Below are 22052 nucleotides of genomic sequence, written 5' to 3'. Positions count from 1 at the left end.
TGGGGCAGCGGATGTCAGCGGAGACATGTCCACTGACACCTGCTGCTCTCCGATCCGATCCAGTCTGTGAAATCTGGACGTATGGAAACCCTATTTTCCATCCGGCTGGAAAATCAGATCGGATGATCTGTTCTCATCCCATCTCCCCATAGAGGACAGTGGAGATCTGACACCTCCATCTCTGCACACAGAGCGGACATGGAGCGGTCATCCGCCTGCTCAGCGTGGATTGGCGGAACGATCCCCCGCTGAGCAGAATGGACTCTGATGGGCGGTGCACCCGTGTGAAAGAGGCCTTAACAGGAAAGTTAGCACAATTTTTTTGTAGCATGTGAAAGATAATGTTACACCGAGAATCGTGATCTTTATTCTAGGCATAAAAAATAGTGATTGTCATTTCATCCAGGATGGTGCAGCTCTATGTATACTGTGAGCCCAGGCCCAATCACTGTCTCCTGATGACTGCTGAGCACACTATAGACAGGCAGAATGCTGGGCCATTCACCTTCCTGACCACAATGTAGAGGACGGCTTGTAGCAGTCTTAGTGTGGTCACAGCTCCTCCCATATTGTAGAACTACAAGTCCCAGGGTGACGACACACAGATCAGCCCCTCTCCTACACCTAGGATATGGAGACTCTAGAATCACGTGACTATAGGACATAGTAACCCACCTCCAATCACCGGGACATGTCCAGTAATCACCGTCAGTGGAAGGTACGGAAGCACACACAGCGTATACTACAGCAGAATACGGAAGCCGACACGGCCCAATACTACACCAGCAGACGGAGACCAGCGAGGACCAAACCTCCTCCGTCCGCCGGAAGACTCCGCCTCCTCCCCTTTGTTGTGGGCGGGGAAAAGAAAGTTGGCAGCAGCGCTGTACGGACAAGTTCAGAGAGCGGCACACTCAGTCCTGTATAGAAGTGTGCGGGCAGTGAGGAGGGAGAAGAGGCCGCCAGGGGCCTGGACCTAGGTGAGTCCCATCTTCTCCTCACCAAGGGGGTCCCCTGTACATTGTATGGCGCTAGGACCCCTTCTCCAGCTTACATGTAGAGGAGTCCCATGAGAACAGAACACTACACATGACAAGCAGGGAGGGGGTGAGAGACGGTCACAAGCTGGGTCATGTGATATAGTGCTGCCGTATGGGGGCGATAGAGCTGTGCTGGCTGGTAGATACTCTACTACATAGCTCTCCCATATGGTCTAGCGGTTAGGATTCCTGGTTTTCACCCAGGCGGCCCGGGTTCGACTCCCGGTATGGGAAGTAGTTGTTTTTTTTTAGATGTTTTATTTGTTATATATAATTTCTCACTGTGCCTGCTCTGTTGCTGAACACGTTGGTAGGACATGCTGGGGCTAGTATTTATCACATTTTATAGAGAGTGGAGTATGTCTATACAGTGTGCAGAAGATATATATAGATTATTATTATACAGGATTTATATAGTGCCAACAGTTTGCACAGCATTTCTTCAATGTTAGGGCAAACAGTACAGTTACAATACAACTCAATACAGGAGGAATCAGATTGCCCTGCTCCCTACAATCTATAAGAGGGAGGGTGAGAAATACAAGAGGTAATAACTGTGGGGGAAGGGCTGATGGAGAAAATAATGCCTCGTTTCCACTGAGCAGTTCGGTACGGAACGCAATTTTTGCCGTTTCCATTGTCAAAAGTTGTGAATGGTACCCTAATTCCGTACCGTACCACTTTTTTGGGACCCTTTCGTTGGGGTACCAAGCACATTAGTACTGTACCAACAGGGTGGAGCTACACTGTTGCTGTACTGTTGAGCTGAGGTACTGCTGGTGGTGGAAACGCAAGCCTGATCAAGGTGTACCATTCCGAACCATACTGAACTGTACCGATCCAAACCGCTCAGTGGAAACGAGGCATAAAAGTACAGTTGTTAGGTGAGGGCAGGATAGGCTTCTCTAAAGAGAAACGTTTTCAGGGTTTGCCTAAAAGTGGATAGAATTGGAGATAGTCAGCTAGATTGGGGTAGGGAATTCCAAAGGATGGGAGAGGCTCGGGAGAAGTCCTGGAGGTGAGTATGGAAGGAGGTGACGAGGGAGCTAGAGAGCAGGAGGTCTTGGGAGAAACGGAGAGAACGATTTGGTTGGTATTTTGAGACAAGATTAGTGTTGTAGCTGAGGGCTGAGTTTCAGATGGCTATGTAAGTTATTGGTCCTACAGATTTAAAGCGGAGTTCCGGCCACAGAATCATTTTTTTTTTAATACTTCCCAAACAGTGATCCACCTCCCTTCATACATCAGCTAATCCGGTGATATACAGTGTAATAATAGATTTGCAGTCATAAATTCTTACTTTATATAATGTTTGCAGAGCACCGCTATCTTTGTCTGGGTTTCCCGAAGCCGCAGTATGGAAATGTCTGCCCTGCTTCCTTGTTGTAGAGGGAGGAGGCCAGTGAATGCAGCGCGAAATCTCGCGCATGCTCAGTACTATGCGATCGGCATAGTATAGGGACGCCTATCATCGCGTTATTTCCTGTTTGCAAATAACGCGATGAGAGGAGCGGCCGGCCGCCTTCGTCACTGCCCAGTGCTTCCTGGGAGTGATGACTAAGAGCTCCCATGACACATTGCGGGACAGGGAGTGACGGCGCGGGCCGCGGCCGAGGAGGGAGGAAGTAGAAGGAAAGGTGAGTATATTTTCTACAGAAACAAGGTAAGTAAAAAAAAAAATAAAATACGGGAATATCCAATACTGTTACAGGTGACAATAAGGAAGCGGTTGCCACAAAATCTATTGTAACAATTTTGTGGCCGAAACTCCGCTTTAAGTAATATATTTATCAAATTATTATACAGGATTCATATAGCACCGACAATTTAGGCGACACTTTACAACATAAGGGCAGACAATACAATACAGGAGTAAACAGAGGGCCCTGATCGTTAGAGCTTACAATCTAAAAGGGAGGATCAAGTGATGCAAGAGGTAATAACTGTGGAGGATGGGCTGATGGAAAATTAATTGTACAGTTGTTAGGTGAGGGCTGGATAGGCCTCTCTGAAGAGATGAGTTTTCAGGGATCGTATGAAAGTGGACAGTGTTGAAGATGGTAGGACGACTTGGGGTAAAGCTTTCCAGAGCATGGGAGAGGCTCTGGAGAGGTCCTGGAGGCGAGCATGGAAGGAGGAGACAGTAATGCACGATCGCCGCCATTGTCCACCGGAGATTGCAGGTTCAAATAAAGTCTGCGAAGATTAATCAAAGTAGATTTCTGGGACATAAACCCAGCCTGATCTGGGTGGACAATGGAGGCAATCGCCCTATTCAAACGTAGCGCCAGCACTTTCGCTAATATTTTGATGTCGCTTTGCAGCAGTGATATAGGTCTATATGATCCCGGGTCCAGCTTGTCCTTACCTGGTTTTAAACGAAGGATAATATTAGCTTTACCCATTGAGGGAGGCAGTCGCATGGTCTGTTTCGCCTCCTGAAAGACCTCCAGGAGATGTGGTAACGTCTCCTCTGAATAGGTCTTATAAACTTTGATCAGGATTCCATTTTTCACCCGGGGCCTTAGTGTTAGGAAATAAAGAAGTGGCATGTTGCAACTCCTCTAGAGTCGGGGCATCTAAAAGTTCCCTCTCCAATCCACATATTCCAGCAGGTCCATCTCCGAATAGGCCTGTCTTGACTGATACAATGTAGAGTAATATGATACTAGAACTTCCATAACGGCATCCGGGGTGCTGACCACCCTTCCCCTGCTCCCCCTTATGGCACCTATAGGGGGAGAGGACTGATTAGAGTGTGCAATTTTGGCTAAAAGGCGACCTATGCACTCCCCCCTCCTCGTAAAATGCCTGCCAATTAAAAAATCGCTTCCTTTCAGCCCCAGCAGTATTAATACGCAGGAGAGCCTCCTGCGCCGCTACCCAGCTATCACGATTGATCTCCGAGAGGTCAGCTATAAACTGAGCCTCCAGACGACCAACTAATTGCTCGGCCTGAACTCCCTGCACAGCTGTATTTCGTTTAATGGACTGAACCTCAGTTATAAATAGACCCCTCATATATGCCTTGAAGGCCTCCCACCTAGGGCTGCCACGACGCGTCGACTACAAAAAATCGTCGACGTGCGTGAAAGGCGTCGACGCATCAACGTGTGACGTCACACGCCCCCTGGCCGGCCGCAGCGCCGCTTGAAGTATTGCCGGCCGGGAGAAATCAGTGCGCAGCAGCAGAACACCGGGCCCGGGGAGGAGGAGATGCCGCCGTACGAGGGGCTGGGGACGGGGGGAGAGAAGACCGCGGTGGTCATAGACCTGGGAGAGGCATCTACTAAGTGAGTGTCCGGAGTCATATGCTGGGATTGGAATTGGGGGTGCATGGGAGACATGGGATCTAATACTGGGGGGACATGGGACCTGTCATTAGAGTCTATTGGACCTGTCAGTGGGGGGTACATGGGGGTCTGCCAGCTGGGGGGTGTGTGGGATCTGTTGTTGGGGATTCATGGAGTCTGCCTGCTGGGGGTGTATAGGATCTGTCATTGGGGTACATGGGATCTGTCATTGGGGTACATGGGGTCTGTCATTGGGGCTAATGGGGTCTGCCAGCTGGGGGTGTATAGGATCTGTCATTGGGGTACATGGGGTCTGTCATTGGGGTTCATGGGGTCTGCCAGCTGGGGGTGTATAGGATCTGTCATTGGGGTACATGGGGTCTGTCATTGGGGTTCATGGGGTCTGCCAGCTGGGGGTGTATAGGATCTGTCATTGGGGTACATGGGGTCTGTCATTGGGGTTCATGGGGTCTGCTAGCTGGTGGTACATGGGATCTGTCATTGGGGTGCATGGGATCTGTCATTGGGGTTCATGGGGTCTGCCAGCTGGGGGTGTATAGATCTGTCATTGGGGTTCATGGGGTCTGCCAGCTGGGGGTGTATAGGATCTGTTATTGGGGTTCATGGGGTCTGCCAGCTGTACAAGGTGGGAGGGCTTACTGAGGGATCTGCACTGGGAGGGGCGGGGGGGGGGGGCTTACTGAGGGGTCTATATTAATTACAGGATTAATTAGCTAATCAAAAAAACAATTAAGCAAAAAAAATAAAATAAAAATAATCGTTAGATTAGTCGACTAATCGTAAAAATAATCGATAGATTAGTCGACAGACAAATTAATCGTTAGTTGCAGCCCTACTCCCACCTAATACCCAAATCTCCCTCTCCTATATTCACTTGCACGTACTGCTGAAGCTTAGTTCTCACTTTATCATGGGACGGGAACAGATTTAGCCAAAGAGCATTCAGCTTCCATGGGGCCCTCCGTAGAGTGGCACTAGGTCGCACCTCTAAGTACAGAATGAGTGGGGAGTGATCTGACACACTCCTCAATCCATATCTAATATTGGAGACATATCTGAGCGCGTCCGTGGAGCAGAGGCACAGGTCAATACGAGAGAGCGACATATGAGTTTTGGAAAAGCATGAAAACGCCTTTTCGGCCGGATATCGAAGTCGCCAAGGATCTACCCAACCTATCTCCTCAGCAATTGTAGCCAGGATCATACGGCCCCTGCCCCTGCCCCCCGCCACTACAGAGTGTCTGTCTAAAATGTTGTCACATACACAGTTAAAGTCCCCAATGATATACAACGGGACTACAGGATGTTTCATCAACTATGCCACCAGTTCCCGAAGGATTTCATTATGAAAGGGTGGTGGCACGTAGATGCCAATATGTAATGCACAGTGTATAGTTTACAATACAAAAAAACATATCTCCCTTCCCCATCCACTTTAGAGTGGTGTTCCTGATAATCCAGAGATCTGTGGATCAACACACTGACTCCCCTAGAATAGGAGGTATGTGTAGAATGATATTCCCACCCTACCCAAGCAAAGTGTAAGCAAGTCTGAGAGTCCACGGTTAAATGGGTCTCTTGTAGTGACCAAATGGCCGGTAGATGCCTCTGGAGCACAGAGGAAACCATTGTGCGTTTAAGCGGGTCGTTCAAACCTCTTACAATCCACGACACCACTGGTAATGATGTCCTGGCCGGCTGGAATGCAAGCATTGCAGTGAAACGGTGGGGCCTGAAATACAGGTCCCATCCTGTCACCGTCAAATTACAGGGTATATAGTAAAAGGGAGCATATCTATCTATGCATGGAAGATATCCGAGGCGGGCCTCGGTCGGACTCACAACTGTAATGGCCATCAGGACCAATATACATAACATAAAACAAATGTCTTCGAAGGTGCTAGGGGGCATGTGCCCCGGGCTGCAAAGCAAGCCCTTGATCACAGGGCCCAATCCACCCAGCACCAAATCATTCAAGACTGGAGAGTTCTCCAGCACAAGCTGAACCTCATTTTTCCAAACCCAGCAGTTGCATATCAAAGACAAAATGTTAAATAATAGTCTGTATGAAAAAATGAAAGTAATTAATTGAACCAAAGGTCCACGGAATGGTCAGATCCCCTGAGCTCAAAAAATAGAAAAAATAAGTAAAAGTTCCCATCATGGTTCCACAGCGGTACATGTAAAAAAAGAAAAAAAACATTTAAGGATTCACCACTTCAGCCCGCCCATTAGTCCACAGTTGTAGATATGCCTACTTCAACCATCACCCTTGGGTGGAGGTGGACGAGGGCGCAGGAGAATGTCATTACGGTCAATCCAGGCGGAGGCCTCCGTAGGGTTTTCAAAAAAGTGACTCTGGCCCCCTGCAGTAATCCTCAGTTTAGCTGGATATAGCATGGCATATATCATCTGCATTTGCCTCAAGCGTTGTTTAGCTGCAGAGAACTTCGCTCTGCTCCTTTTGGACTTCCGCCGAGAAGTCTGGATAGAATTAAACTCTTACTCCATTATATTGCACATCACAGCGTTCTCTTGCGAGACGCAATACAGTCTCTTTATCATTGTAATTAAGGAGGCGTGCGAGCATAGTACGCGGGAGGCGGCCCGGTTGCAGGGGGCGAGAGGGGACCCTGTGAGCCCTCTCAACTGCATATAGAGGGGAAAAAACATTTTTGCCAAAGATGTCAGTCAACCAAAGTTCAATGAAACCCGTGGGGTCCCTGCCCTCCACCTTTTCCGGGAGACCCACAATCCTGACATTATTTAGCCTAAGGCGATTCTCTATGCCTTCAGCCCTTGCTTCCAGAGCCCTGGTCAGTCGGGTAGTGTCCTGAAAATCCTTGGTCAAAGGATGTAACTGATCTTCCAAATCACTTATCCTGCTTTCAGCCGCAGTTGTGCATTTGCTGACTTTCTGCAGATCCTGACGGATCAAAGAGACTGCTTCAGTCAAGTTACCAAATTGAGCCTGTAAATGATCCACAGAAGCATTGCACTTTTGAATTGCTCGAAGTATATCAATAAGGGTGGGCTGCTCAGTGTCCCCGGGGTCCCCATTCTGCACCCCCACTGCTGTAGTCTCAATAATAGTGTCCAGGGGCTCACTCCCTCCCTGCACTGAGGGCTCCACTAGGCCCAGTCCATGCACCGCTCCCCGCACTCACCTCCTTCCCCGCTGGAATGGTGGATTTCTGTGTAAAAAAACGCATGTCACGCTGCGCTTCCTTAGATGTGGATTTAGGCGGCTTACTGACTTCCTGGAACTGGCAGGCTTGTCTCCCTTAATGGACTTCTGTGATGAACTCGGCGTGGTGGTTTCTTGGATTCCTGGCATTACGGCTTCCTTCCGCTGTTTGCGGCGCTGCATGACCCGGTAAGCAAGCAGGTAAGAGTATCGGGCGTCCGTGAGGCTATCGGGTATCGGTGACTACAGGGTAACCCAGCTGTGGGACAGGGAAAAGGATCAATTTGGACAGATGCTGGCGGGAGCTCTGTGAGATATGTCTGCGCACATGCCACTCTTGGCCACGCCCCCCCATAGAGAGATATCCTTAATGAAAACCTTCTCCAGAGCGCTGTGGACCTCAAACTGGGGCTAATATTCATCTCCCAATAGGACAACGAAGCTAAGAACACAGCCAAGAGAACAAAGGAGTACCTACGGGACAACTCTATGAATGTCCTTGAGTGGCCCAGCTAGAGCCCAGACTTGAACCCGATTGAACATCTCTGGAGAGATCTTAAAATGGCTGTGCACCAACGCTCCCCTTCCAACCTGATGGAGCTTGAGAGGTCCTGCAAAGAAGAATGGGAGAAACTGCCCAAAAATAGGTGTGCAAAGCTTTTAGAATCCTACTCAAAAAGACTTGAGGCTGTAACTGGTGCCAAAGGTGCTTCAACAAAGTATTGAGCAAAGGCTGTGAATACTTATGTACATGTGATTTTTTTTTTTCGTAATAAATTTGCAAAGATTTCTAACAGACTTCTTTCATGTTGTCATTATGGGATATTATTTGTAGAATTTTGAAGAAAATAATTTAATCCATTTTGGAATAAGGCTGTAACAAAATGTGGAAAAGTGAAACTCTGAATACTTTCCGGATGCACTGAATACCCAGGCATATACAGTATCTCACAAAAGTGAGTACACCCCTCACATTTTTGTAAATATTTTATTATATCTTTTCATGTGACAACACTGAAGAAATTACAATTTGCTACAATGTTAAGTAGTGAGTGTACAGCTTGTATAACAGTGTAAATGTTGCTGCCCCCTCCAAATAACCCAGCACACAGCCATTAATGTCTAAACCGCTGGCAACAAAAGTGAGTACACCCCTAAGTGAAAATGTCCAAATTGGGCCCAATTAGCCATTTTCCTTCCCCAGTGTCATGTGACTCATCTCAAGTGTGAATGGGGAGCAGGTGTGTTAAATTTGGTGTTATCGCTCTCACTCTCTCATACTGATCACTGGAAGTTAAACATGGCACCTCATGGCAAAGAACTCTCTAAAGATTCTGAAAAAAAAAGTTGATCTACATAAAGATGGCCTAGGCTATAAGAAGATTGCCAAGACCCTGAAACTGAGCTGCAGCACAGTGGCCAAGACTGTACAGCGGTTTAACAGGATAGGTTCCATTCAGAACTGGCCTCGCCATGGTCGACCAAAGAAGTTGAGTGCATGTGCTCAGCGTCATATCCAGAGGTTGTCTTTGGGAAATAGACGTATGAGTGCTGCCAGCATTGCTTCAGAGGTTGAGGGGGTGGAGGGTCAGCTTGTCAGTCCTCAGACCATACGCTGCACACTGCATCAAATTGGTCTGCATGGCTGTCATCCCAGAAGGAAGCCTCTTCTAAAGATGATGCACAAAACCCGCAAACAGTTTTCTGAAGATAAGCAGACTAAGGACATGGATTACTGGAACCATGTCCTGTGGTCTGATGAGACCAAGATAAACTTTGGTTCAGATGGTGTCAAGCGCGTGTGGCGGCAACCAGCTGAGGAGTACAAAGACAAGTGTGTTTTGCCTACAGTCATGCATGGTGGTGGGAGTATCAGTCTGGAACTGCAGGAGTCCTGCCAGCACTGTGGAGCTACAGTTCATTGAGGGAACCATGAATGCCAACATGTACTGTGACATACTGAAGCAGAGGCTGGGCCGCAGGGCAGTATTCCAACATAACGACCCCAAACACACCTCCAAGACGACCACTGCCTTGCTAAAGAAGCTGAGGGTAAAGGTGATGTACTGGCCAAGCATGTCTCCAGACCCAAACCCTATTGAGCATCAGTGGGGCATCCTCAAACGGAAGGTGGAGGAGCGCAAGGTCTCTAACATCCACCGCCTCTGTGATCTCATCATGGAGGAATGGAAGAGGACTCCAGTGGCAACCTGTGAAGCTCTGGTGAACTCCATGCCCAAAAGGTTAAGGCAGTGCTGGAAAATAATGGTGGCCACACAAAATATTGACACTTTGGGCCCAATTTCGACATTTTATTTAGGGGTGTAATCACTTTTTTATTGCCAGCGATTTAGATATTAATGTTTGTGTGTTGAGTTATTTTGAAGGGACAGCAAATTTACACTGTTTTTACAAGCTGTACACTCACTACTTTACATTGTAGCAAAGTGTCATTTCTTCAGTGTTGTCACATGAAAAGGTATAATAAAATATTTACAAAAATGTGAGGGATGTACTCTTGTGAGATACTGTATATAGTTATTAATAGAGATACTTCCAGATGAAAGTTGCAGCAATATCCAGTTGCAGGGGCCCCTGAGGATGATCGTGATGCGGCATCTGTCTGTTAGAAACCGTTTGTTAGAAACTACTAATTGGCTAATACGCATGCGCGAATTAGCTCCCGTTAGCAACCGCATGTGCGAATTAGCCAATGCGCACGTCGTGCGTTCTCACGTTTGCACGCACTGACCCAAACATTTTGGCGCCAAAGAAGGCCTATTTAAAGGCAGCTGATGCATTGGCACTTTGCTGTCTTGTCTTCAGCTCTTGCCGTTTGTTCCTGAACCTGTGACCTGTTTCCTGCTGATTTCCTGTTGACCTTTTGGCTTGTTCCTGACTCCGCTCGTCTGCTGCCCGTCCTGACCCCGGCTTGTTTGACTATTCTCTCGGATCTCCCTTGTCTGTTTACCTACCTTCGGACCTTGACCGGTTCTCCCTTGGTGGGGCAACCCTGAGGACCGTGACCTGGTATCCACACGCAGCGAAGTCCATCCTCGCCACCAGAGGCTCTGGCAAAAACCGGTGGATACTTAGATTCCGCACCTCAGGCTAGCCTGTGTCATTTACCTTGGGGGTTCCCATCTACGCTCCACCCTCTAGTGAACATCAGGGCCTATCTCTGCCGTCAGGTTACCAACAGCACCCTAACACTGTCTTTGTGTCAACCTGAAGACAGAATCAGTGATGATGGGGAGATACTCCACCAGAAACGTGATGTGACACGAACTGTCAAGGTTCTACCTTGCCCTTCTGTTGGCAGCCATCTTGGACATGTGCAGACTGCCACCTCTAATAAACTCTGATTGCATCATCACTTGCCTGCTGCCTGGGTGTCGCACAGTGATGACGCTGCACACCTGATTATATCTTTACCTGATGGGTTGCAGTCCTTGCCCTTGCGTTTGTGCTCCAAGGTGCATCTCTGCTAGCAGTCTTCTGTTCTCCGTGTTCCTCCATGTATGACCTGGCTTGGCTGACTACTCTCCTTGCTCTCGACCTAGCATCGGTAGACTACCCGCTTCTGAACTCGACCCCCAGCTTTAATGACTACCCGCTTCTGGACTCGACCCCCAGCTTTAATGACTACCCGCTTCTGGACTCGACCCCCAGCTTTAATGGCTACCCGCTTCTGGACTCGACCCCCAGCTTTAATGACTACCCACTTCTGGACTCGACCCCCAGCTTTAATGACTACCCACTTCTGGACTCGACCCCCAGCTTTAATGACTACCCTCTTCTGGACTCGACCCCCCAGCTTTGATGACTACCCACTTCTGGACTCGACCCCCAGCTTTAATGACTACCCACTTCTGGACTCGACCCCCAGCTTTAATGACTACCCACTTCTGGACTCGACCCCCAGCTTTAATGACTACCCGCTTCTGGACTCGACCCCCCCCCCAGCTTGGATATCTACCCGCTTCTGAGGAAAATTCAGGAGAATTCCATTCATTCATTTTAAATATCTGCCCCTGCCATGTAAATTAGAGATTTGTATGAAACCAGGCACATTTGCTAATGTAGACAATTACTGGACCGCTTGTGGAACTGTTGTCAGTTGACTTTTAAGGGCTCGTGCACATGCACAGTTTGGCTGGTAAAGTGTAAATAATGTGAGTTTTGGGTGTAAGAGGCACAGGAGCAGAATACAGCCTGTTTACCAGCAGCCTGACAAAATCAATGACAGGCTGAAATGTGGCAGCTGGGTGCTGTTCTCAGAGAACACTTACCCTCTAACATTCTGTTTTCTGTTAAAGCCTAACTCCCACTAAAACATGTTTTTGCAGGTGTGTGGAAGGCTTAGAACCTGTCAGGTTTTTATTGCTTTCTGTGTCCCTTTTTGGGAAAGAAGTTGATGGGAAATGACCCTTCTCTGCTGGGGACCTCTGTAGTGAGGAAAAATCAATTGTAAACCTAGCCAGCTCAGGGCTTAATTGTAGAAGTTATCTAGGCGGTTGCAGCCAGGGAGCACCAAAAACAATCCTTGGAATGGTAAATAGGAGGAGACTGGGGAACAAATGTTTCCGGATCTTCTCTGCACAGAATGGACTCAGAAGCACTCAGCTGTGAGCACTTCTGGGTTCCAAGCTGTCGGTTCACAGCCAGTAGAGATATGTAAACAGCAGGTCAGTGACTTTATGCTTGGGCTGAGCGTCAGGAAGACATTAGGGGTCTAATACAGGGTTCGACAATCCCCGTGCGCCAGGTCGCATTTGCGACTAGAATTAGCAACCTGGCGCCTGGGGTGCACTGCAGGAGATGTCCTGTCGCTTTGCGCCACCCCCCCCCCCCGAGCGTTCGAACTACCGCATCATCCAAAAATTGAGGCCCCGGCTTTTGGGCCTTCTTCACTGAGATGCTGCCAATGGGGAAATGGCGGCCTCTTGTGGTGGCCGGGAGTATTACAACAAGCAGTAACTAGCAATGCAAGGAATTTCCACTGCTTGTTTTCAATGCCCGCCCTTCTCCTTAACAAGAGGTGGAGAGACTGAAGTTTTTGCAGTCTTAATCTGGCGCCCTTTACTTAAAGGTAAGTGTGCAGGGAGTGTGGGTATTATTTGATTTTATTTTTAAATCCCATTTTACACCGCTCTCCTGGAAGTTCAAGGATAATGTGTTCTACATATTTATGCACTTCTGCAAAAGAGTGTTAGGGCTCTTTCACACGGCGTTCCGATCAGATCCGCCTGTCACTTTTTTAGGCGGATCTGATCGGATGCCCCATTCAGCCCTATGGAGCAGCGGATGGACAGGCGGTCCGCTCTCATCCGATTCCCCATAGAGAGCAGCAGGGCTCTGACACCTCCCTCTCTGCACTGTGTGCGGAGACGGAGCTGTCATCCGCCGGCTCAGCGGGGATCGGCGGATCGATCCCCGCTGAGCAGAGCACGGTCCGCAACGGAATGCCTTACTTTAAAAATTGCATTTTGTAATCTCCTTGCAATGTGTTGATCTTTTGTTTTGCATTAAAATCCCTTATTCACAATAAGAATCTTTTATGGAAAAAAAATATATATATATTATTTTTCATCATCTCCCTGCCCTGCCACAGCCACACAGCCGATGGCCCCTTTCACACTGGCTTTCTGATCAGGTGTGCCTGTCAGTTTTTCAGGCGGACCTGATCGGACCCTTCAGTCTCTATGGAGTGGCAAGCCGCTGCCATCCAATCCTGTCCGCCAAAAACAGACAGATGGTGGTTCTATCTACCATCCGTCCAGTTAATCGGATTGGATGGAAACAGACGGTCCGTTTCCATCTGATTGCCCCATAGAGGAGAATGGGCTGTGTCTGCATAGCAGAGCGGACAGGACCTGTCATCCGCCTGCTCAGCTTGGATCAGCAGAAACCCCCCCAACCTTGCTGCACTGTTTAAATTTAAGATCGGTTATTTTCGTTATTGAAAATAAAGCTTTGTTGTTAAAAAAAAAAAAAAACTGGCTCCTAACTTTTTTAGCTGGCTCCTATATTCCAAACAAATTTGTCAAGCCCTGGTCTAATAAACTGCTGATATTTCCCTAAAGAGTAGCTGTCACCTAGGACCAGGTTGGGGGAGAGCAGAAAGGACCCGTATCCTGGGCGTAGTGTTGATATGTGAATGAGGAAAGAGGATACGCTTGGACCATTAGCTGTTCTGTTCTCCGGTGCCTCCTTGGCAGCAGTGACCGCAGCATCACCCCTGTAAGAAGGAGCAGGGGGCTGATAACTGCTGGAGGGAGGATTCTGCTTTCTGCTCCCTCCTATAGCAGCCTACGGTGGGCAGAAGAGCTGGCAGCTGCTGGGAACACATCTCTAAGTATAACAGCACTGGGTTGTCAGGGCAGACTGCTCTTCCTGTCTCCCCTTTTCATGTGAGAAATCACATGACCTGAGACGGGAAGAGGGAGAAGTTTCTTTCATTTCAGGTGGGTGCTGTGCTAAGAAATAGGTCTGAACTAAGTGAGTGCACCGCAGTGGGGAGACAACTCAGCACCTTCCCTCCTCAGAATGCTCCAAAAGCCCCCTTAACCTTCTTTTGCCTTTTGGAGGCCTACAGCTCCCTTTTCTCCTTCATAGCACCTGCATAGGCTTTTTAGTTCCATGCTCTCTACACATCCCAACTCCAAGATTCCCTACTTCATCCCACTAGACGCCAAAACAGTCCCCCCCCAAGACAGACATCACTAATGCAGGGCATTGGTTCCCCACTGACACTGGTGCAGTGTCATATCACCACCAATGCAGCCCCATTTTTCCTTCCAGTAAAACCACTGATGCATGGACCTTTTTTCCTTCCAGTAACGCCACCAGTGCAGGGACAGTTTTCCTTCCAGTAAAACCACTGAAGGGGGAGTAGATGCAGTTTTTCATTTTTATCCTGGGTACTGGATGACCATGTCGCTGCACTGCTGTCGGTGTTAATAAAAAAAATAAAAATAAAAAATGAATAGCATAATAAAATTAAACATTTTTATCTGTAGTTTTCCCTACTTTTGGGAAATATATATTTTTTGGGGTGTTTAACTAAATATTTACACAGGGGTGTAGTGGTTAGCACTTTCACCTAGCAGCAAGAGGTTCGCTGGTTTGAATCCCAACCATGACACTAAATGCCTGGAGTTTGCATGTTCTCCTTGTGCCTGCGTGGGTTTCCTCCGGGTACTCCGGTTTCCTCCCACACTCCAAAAAGACATGCTGGTAGGCTAATTGGATCCTGTATTAAAAAAAAAAAAAAAAAAAATTACTACTATGTATGTATGTGAGTTAGAGACCTTAGATTGTAAGCTCCTCAAGGACAGGGATTGATGTGAATGTGCAATGTATATGTAAAGCGCTGCATACAATTGACAGCGCTATATAAGTACATGAAATAATAATAATAATAATGTGTGTGAAAAAAGTGGTCTTGCAGCGAGAGAGAGAAATGCTACAAGGAGCGCCCTCTAGTGACTAATTTACTAACCTCTAAATTTAATACAATAACAAAAAAAGATGAGCCATCACAATATGCAAGTGAAGAGAAAATTTCTTTCAAGTAGCATAAAAGGCTAACTATCAAATTGACATTTAAATATTCCCTTCCCTTTTCTTTCCACGACCCTTCATGCTGTTTATCACAAAATACCTTTTTTATTGAGGTGGATACAGGCCACAGCCCCTACTCTTGCAGCATGGATTGCCAAGGTGAATACCACTTTGCCCTATAAGAGAGCCATTTACACCAATAGGGTATGTCCGGGTAAATATAATAAAATATGGGATAGATGGTTACAATCCTCACTGATGTGTACCCCATAACAATAATCCGGTAACTGATATATATATACACCCTCTAGGCAGAGGTTGGGTTAAGTGTAAATGGACTGTGAAAACAAGTGTTTTAGTACATTCGGGGCAGTTATTGATAATCTGATTAGCAGTGATGTATGGCTTCCCCTCGGTTAAGTGGTCTAGACACACATTTAATTCTGCCTAAGGCCCGTACACACGACAAGAAAATCTGTAGGGAAAATTAGTCCGACGATCGATCTGCCGGTTTTTGGATTGTTAGTATGGTGCTTTCGACAGCCAACTCCGACTTTTCGGCTGACAAAATCCTGATGTTATAAAATTTTTGTTGTCCGTAATACAACGCCCGATTTTCGTCTCAGTACAGATTTCGACAGAAAAAAATCTTAAGAGCAAGACTAGGCATGCTCAGAGAGAAAGAACACATGCAAAGCAATCCAGCACATGACATGATTCTGAAGTAGAATTCAGTCGTACGGGAAAATTTGTATAAAAATAACCTCTTCACTTTCCACATCAGACTAGCATGCCACTAAAAACGGTTATCGTTCGATAATCTGATCGTGTGTACGGGGCTTAACTCTCCCATATTGATGATTATCGGTTATATTGTAATGCATGATGTGCACCTTATGTGGAATTTACTATTCGTATTGCAGCTTAAAAAAAGACTGCCATCTGATCGGCCAGACGGATGGAGAATTGATCTCCCATCCGTTTTTGTTTTTAGTGGATAGAATCAGATCGGATGTCCATTGATATCTGCTGCTCCAAAGAGTAGACTGGAGGATCTGATTGGGTCTGCCTGAAAAACTGACAGGTGGCCCGATCGGTGCACCCCTGTGAAAGGACCCTAATACTCTCCCCCCCAGATTAACAGTGCTGCTGACCAAATGTGCCCCTGTGCTTCTTCATCCAGAGTGGGGGAACACTAATACAGGAGGTGTATTACTGCCAGATCAACAGGTGAAAACAGAAAAAAGCCTAATGCAGCCACCACAACTAAGGATTGGTAATCTATTACACTTTGAGTTTATTACTGCTTTAATGAAGCACAGATTATTGATACTTCCTCCAGCTTCATTACTGGAGGTCTTTACCTTGGTAGGAATAGTCTGCAGGAGCCTCTACATTGTGATTGCAATGCTTTGTAGGATCCAATGCAAAAAAACTGACTGCACATTTGTTTTTATTACTGAAAATGCCTTGTATTTTCTGTGTGAGTAGAGTTGTGGCTGTGCTGGACAGCGTGCTGATGAAGTGCTTGTCATAGTTTGGCCCAGAATTCTTTCCTCCCAGTCTGGGATTTCCCTGGAAGACAGATTCCAGCTTTGTAGGCTGTTGCTGGGAATAGCCGTCATGATGAGTAGTGAAGAGCATCATGTGATTGTGGGAGAGGTCCCTGTGGAGGCAGTGTCCTCATTGTAAATAGACATGTCATCCTGAGATTGGCTGTGTTAATTGTGACCTGCCAGTTCCCAGCCGCTGCACCACCGCCCCTAAGCCTTGCTGCCTGGAAGAGATCAATCTGCGCAGAGCAAGTATGCCTTCTCATAGTTACACTGCTCCTTACACTGCGGGGTTAACTCCCATTTTCCCCTTTTTTTTTCTGTATTCTAAGTCTATTTTGTATTGTCAGGGCATTATTATGAATGTGGAAATAAATTAACTGTTTTCAGGCAGTTATGCTAGCCTATCAGGGACTGCAGCTGTTAAAGATGTGCGCTGCATCCCATGAGATGGGACTGGAGCTTGGAATGGCGTTACTGATGTGCCGCTACAGGTCAAATATTTTTATTTATAACTTTGACTGTCTTTATTACATGTCCTCAATAACACATTACGGAGCAGTTTATTGACTGTAGAAAACAGGAGCAGTGAGACAGTTACGTGATTAGTCTTTAAAGCTCCCTGCCCCTGAAAATGAGCTCTGTGCCAATAGAAAACATGCCCCTGGCTGTTTTTGATGAGTGAAAACGGCACTGTGGTGGAAAATCGGTCACCGATCTTTGGAAAACTCCTTTCAATTGAATTCCCAGGTTAGCAGGTACAAGAAAGTCACAACTATATACTGTATTTTCCGGCGTATAAGACGACTGGGCGTATAAGACGACTGGGCGTATAAGACGACCCCCCTAATTTTCATCTACCGGTAATACTTATACTTAGGTTACCTTGAAGATATTATACTCGGCGTATAAGACGACCCCCCATTTTTGGGCGATTTTTTTGAGTTTCAAAAGTAGTTTTATACGCCAGAAAATACAGTAATAAACTGTTTGATACTCCTTTTACAAATATGCCAATATATGATAGTGTACAGTTGAAACATTTTAGAATGTAAAGGGAGATGATTAATACATGGAAAGGAAAATCTCACCCTGGATACAATTTAAAAAAAAAAAAAAAGAAAAAGGTTGGACTGTAAAAGGGGAGAAAAAAAGGGGGCATAAAAACCGTAGCAAATTGTCTGTAACCTTAGGGCCCTGTTCACACCTGTGCTTTTTATCACGCAGTGCCCAGTGTGCACAACACGAAGATTGCCATTGTTTGCTATGGGGCTCATTCATACCTGTACACTGCCGTGCATCAGGGAAAACACTACTGATGCTTTTTTGGTGAATTAATGTGTATTTTTGGCTCCACAGACTTCATCAATCACTTGAAAAGGCAGGAAAAACCTACATCAAAAACACAAAGGTGTGAACCGTGCAGTGTTATGTTTGACGTCAAATTTTGATTTAATTTTAATAGTCTTTTTAATAAAATGGCATTTTAGTTTTAGTCACATTTTAATTAAATTAAATCTCCAGTATATTTTAGTCAACTAATATCTAGTGAGTATAGTTAAAGTGGAGTTCCACCCTAATTTTATACTTACCTCCATCTTCTCGCTCCGGGTCACCTGAAAAAGAAATGGATAATCACTTTTTTTTTTTTTTTACTTACCTCGTAGCGAAGAAAATATACTTACCTTACTTCCTTCTTCCTCCTTCCTCCGCCGCGGCCCGTCGTCACTTCCTGGCTTTGCAATGATTCCTGGGAGCTGAACATCATCGCTCCCAGGAATCATTGCGCCTGCACCGGCCCCGACGTCAGTTCCGAGGCGCGCGCGTCATCCCCTTCTAAACAGCTTCTGGGCATGCCCAGAAGCTGTGGAGGGATGATGCGTGCGCACCGGAAGTGACGGCGGGGCCGGCGCAGGGCATCGAGGGACCGAAGAAGGCGGAAGAGGACGGCGAAGAGGATTTCGCTGGCTTCAAGCTGCCCACATCTGAGATGGCAGCACTGGACAAGACGTTTTCAAGGTAAGTATTTGTCCTAACAGGTAAGTGCAACCCGGGACAGATCAGAGGCTAGCCATTGTGGAATGTACTAGCCCTGACTGTCCCGGGGGTATTTTTAAAAAAAAAAAAAAATCCAGGGTGGAACTCCGCTTTAAAGCGGAGTTCCACCCTCGGAAAGTTTTCTTTAATAAAAATACCCCCGGGACAGTCGGGGCTAGTGCATTCCACAATGGATAGCCTCTGAACTGTCCCGGTTCGCACTTACCTTTTAGAAGAAATATTTGCCTTGAAAATGTCTTGTCCAGCGCTGCCATCTCAGGTGTGGGCAGCTGAAGCCGGAGCGTCCTCTTCGGCGTCCTCTTCTGTGTCCTCTTCGTCCCAGAAGGCCCTGCACTGGCCCCGCTCGTCATGTCCGGTGCAGGCACGTCATTCCTGCACAGCTTCTGGACATGCCCAGAAGCTGTTTAGCAGTGAATGACGTGTTTGCACCAGAACTGGCGAGAGTGGCCGGTGCAGGCGCATTGATCCCTGGGAGCTGAATGTCATCGCTCCCAGGGATCAATGCGCCTGCACCGGCCCCGCTTGTCAGTGCTGGTGTGGGCGCGTCATTCCCTGCTAAACAGCTTCTGGGCATGTCCAGAAGCTGTGCAGGAATGACATGACTGCATCGGATATGACGAGCGGGGCCGGTGCAGGGCATTCTGGGAGAAGAGGACACAGAAGAGGACGCTCTGGCTTCAGCTGCCCACATCCGAGATGGCAGCCCTGGAGAAGAAATTTTCAAGGTAAGTATTTCTTCTAAAAGGTAAGTGCGACCCGGGACAGTTCAGAGGCGATCCATTGTGGAATGTACTAGCTCTGACTGTCCGGGGGTATTTTTATCTAAATTTCACCCCGAGGCCGGAACTCCGCTTTAAAAAGGTATGTAAACTGGCCCTTTGCTTAGAAAGTTTGAAGACCTCAGCTTTTGGAAACATCAAATCACCCTTAGGAAGGCCATACAGCTATGTACAGCCTCCTGCCAGCCCCACCCATAAACAATGATCTGCCTGCATTGTATAGAGAAGCACAGGGAGTGATGGGGAGAAAAAAAAAAGTAGGGCGTGAAAATGGAAAGATGGTATAAAAGCATTTAATATAATGATGGGGGGGGGGGGGGGATTGGAAGGTGGAAGACAAAATATAAGCTGATTAAACCTTAGCTCCAAGGTAAGTCATACATTACTCAATTTGTTTCCTTCAACCAGTGGGTTGAACGAAACAAAAAAAAAAGGAGCCAATTCCACACATTCAAGGTGGATGGAGGAAATCATTCCCACTGTGCTATTGTTTTCTAATGGCAGGGAGCTTCAGAACACAATGATCGATGTTGTCGGCTATAGACAGCGACACTGATTGTTTGAAAGAAAAAAAAAAAAAAACAGACAGGCTGGTTTCAATCCATGTATGGCCAGGCATAAAACCTGGTTCCAGTGTTAATTTTAGTGACATAAATATTTGTCAAAATTTTTGTCAGCTGCATGTTTTCAGTGATGAAAACAAAATGAAAATAAAATTCAAATTAAGTCAACTAATGAAAACTCATGAAAATAAATCCCATTTTTTGTCAATGAATGAAAAACAGAACTTAAATGTGAGGGGGGGAAGATTACCCCACCTGAACTTCCGCTTTCCTCATCGCTCCACCTGTCTATCAAAGCCTCCTGACAAGCGTTAATGGCTGAGAGACGCAGACTCCCTCTGTCTGCCTGGGAGTTCCTCCAAACCACATGGTGAGTTATTCCCCTCCCGGGAAGGTAGTAGATAACAGCCTCCCCAGACCAGTTCTCTGCCCTGTGCACTCCCTCACCCCCAATACATTTTATTTCATTTTTACTTCAAGAGTACGTTATGAGTTTGGAAATTCCAAAGAAATGCTTAAAGAGGAGTTCCATCCACCTGTGTTAAAAAAATTGCCACTCACCTGCCCCAGAATCCTGCAGTGAGCTCACCCCAGGCGGTCTATCCTCACTGTCTTTGGTCCCCAGCATCTTCACTATGAGCACCCACTTGTGACAGCTTGTGGCTTCACAGCTGGGTGCCCACTGCACATGCGGGAGTCACGCTGCGCATTGTGGGTGGTGGATGCAGTCTTCTGGGACCTGTCGGTGTCAACGCAAGCAGGGAGTGACTGCGTGGGCCACGGCCGACGAGGGAGGAAGAGGAAGTAAGGTGAGTATATTTTCTTCTAAAACAAGGTAAGTAAAGAAAAAAAAAAATCCATGTATTTTTCAGGTGACACAGATGGGGCAAAGTGATTTTTAAGGGTGGAACTCCACTTTAAATTGTAATTCATTATTTTAAGCGAAACTCCAGCCAAAAAGGGAAGTTCCGCTTTAACCACTTGCCGACTGCCACACGACTATTTACGTCGGTAGTCAGCCCCTCACAGGCAGAGCGACGTAGTACTACGTCGCTAGCCTGTGAGGATCTAGGGAGCGAGCGCGCGCCCCCGCGCGGTCACGGACCCCACCCGCGCATGTGACCGGCAGACCCAATGTCCGCCGGTCACTCGCGATCGTCGGGTGGAGAGGGAGAAAGGCAGGCGGCTGATGTAAACAAGCCGCCTGTCATTCTCCCCTGTGTAGGAATAGTGATCATACGGTTCTACTATGTAGGACCGTTGATCACTGTTCCTACACCTCAAGCCACAGCCAATCACAGTTAGAATCACGCCCCTAGGGACACACATAACGCCTCCCTCTCAAAAAAAGTTAACCCCTTCACTGCCAGTGTCATTTTACAGTAACAGTGCATATGTATAGCACTGATTACTGTAGAACTGTCACTGGTAACTAGGGTTGCCACCTCATCCCCTTAAAACTGAACACATATTAATTACACAGGTTCTGTGGCTGAATAAGGTGGTAATTAAACTCACTTGGTGCCTTATCTGCATTAAATTGGCCTCATAACCTGTGTACTTAATATGTGTTTGGGTTTAAAGGGATAAGATGGCAACCCTAATGGTAACCCCAAAAGTGTCAAATGTCAGTCAAGGGTCCGATCTGTCTGCCGCAATGTCGCAGTACCGCAAAAAAAATTGCAGATCGCCGCCATTACGCGTTTAAAAAAAAAAAACAACAAAAATGACAAAAATCTTTCCCTTTTGTTAGTAAACGCGAAAACTTTTGCGCAAACCAATCAAAATACGCTTTTTGCAATTTTTTTTTTTTACCAAACATATGTAGCATAAAACAAATTGGCCGAAAATGTTAAAAAATTTTGATTTTTACTTTTTTTTGGGGGGGAATTTCATATAAAAAAATGTGAAAAATATTGTTATTTTTGCAAAATTGACGCTCTTTTTTTGTTTATAGCGCATGATCAGAAAAATCGCACAGGTGATCAAATA

The 22052-nt window shown here is 46.7% G+C and overlaps 1 protein-coding gene across 1 annotated transcript in view; it reads left to right on the top strand.

Moving 5' to 3' along the window:
• Positions 1 to 777: 777 nt before the first annotated feature.
• The window catches only part of ELF1 (E74 like ETS transcription factor 1), a 235828-nt gene continuing 214553 nt past the window's right edge, over positions 778 to 22052 (top strand). The window contains exon 1 of the mRNA XM_082247607.1: positions 778 to 980. The gene's annotated coding sequence lies outside the window, so the exon portion shown is untranslated. The remainder of the gene's footprint in view (positions 981 to 22052) is intronic.

The sequence above is a fragment of the Pelophylax lessonae genome, assembly GCF_965119305.1.
Source record: "Pelophylax lessonae genome assembly, chromosome: 2".
In the NCBI taxonomy this organism is placed as follows: Eukaryota; Metazoa; Chordata; class Amphibia; order Anura; family Ranidae; genus Pelophylax; species Pelophylax lessonae.
This window is presented reverse-complemented; position numbering and strand designations above follow the sequence as displayed.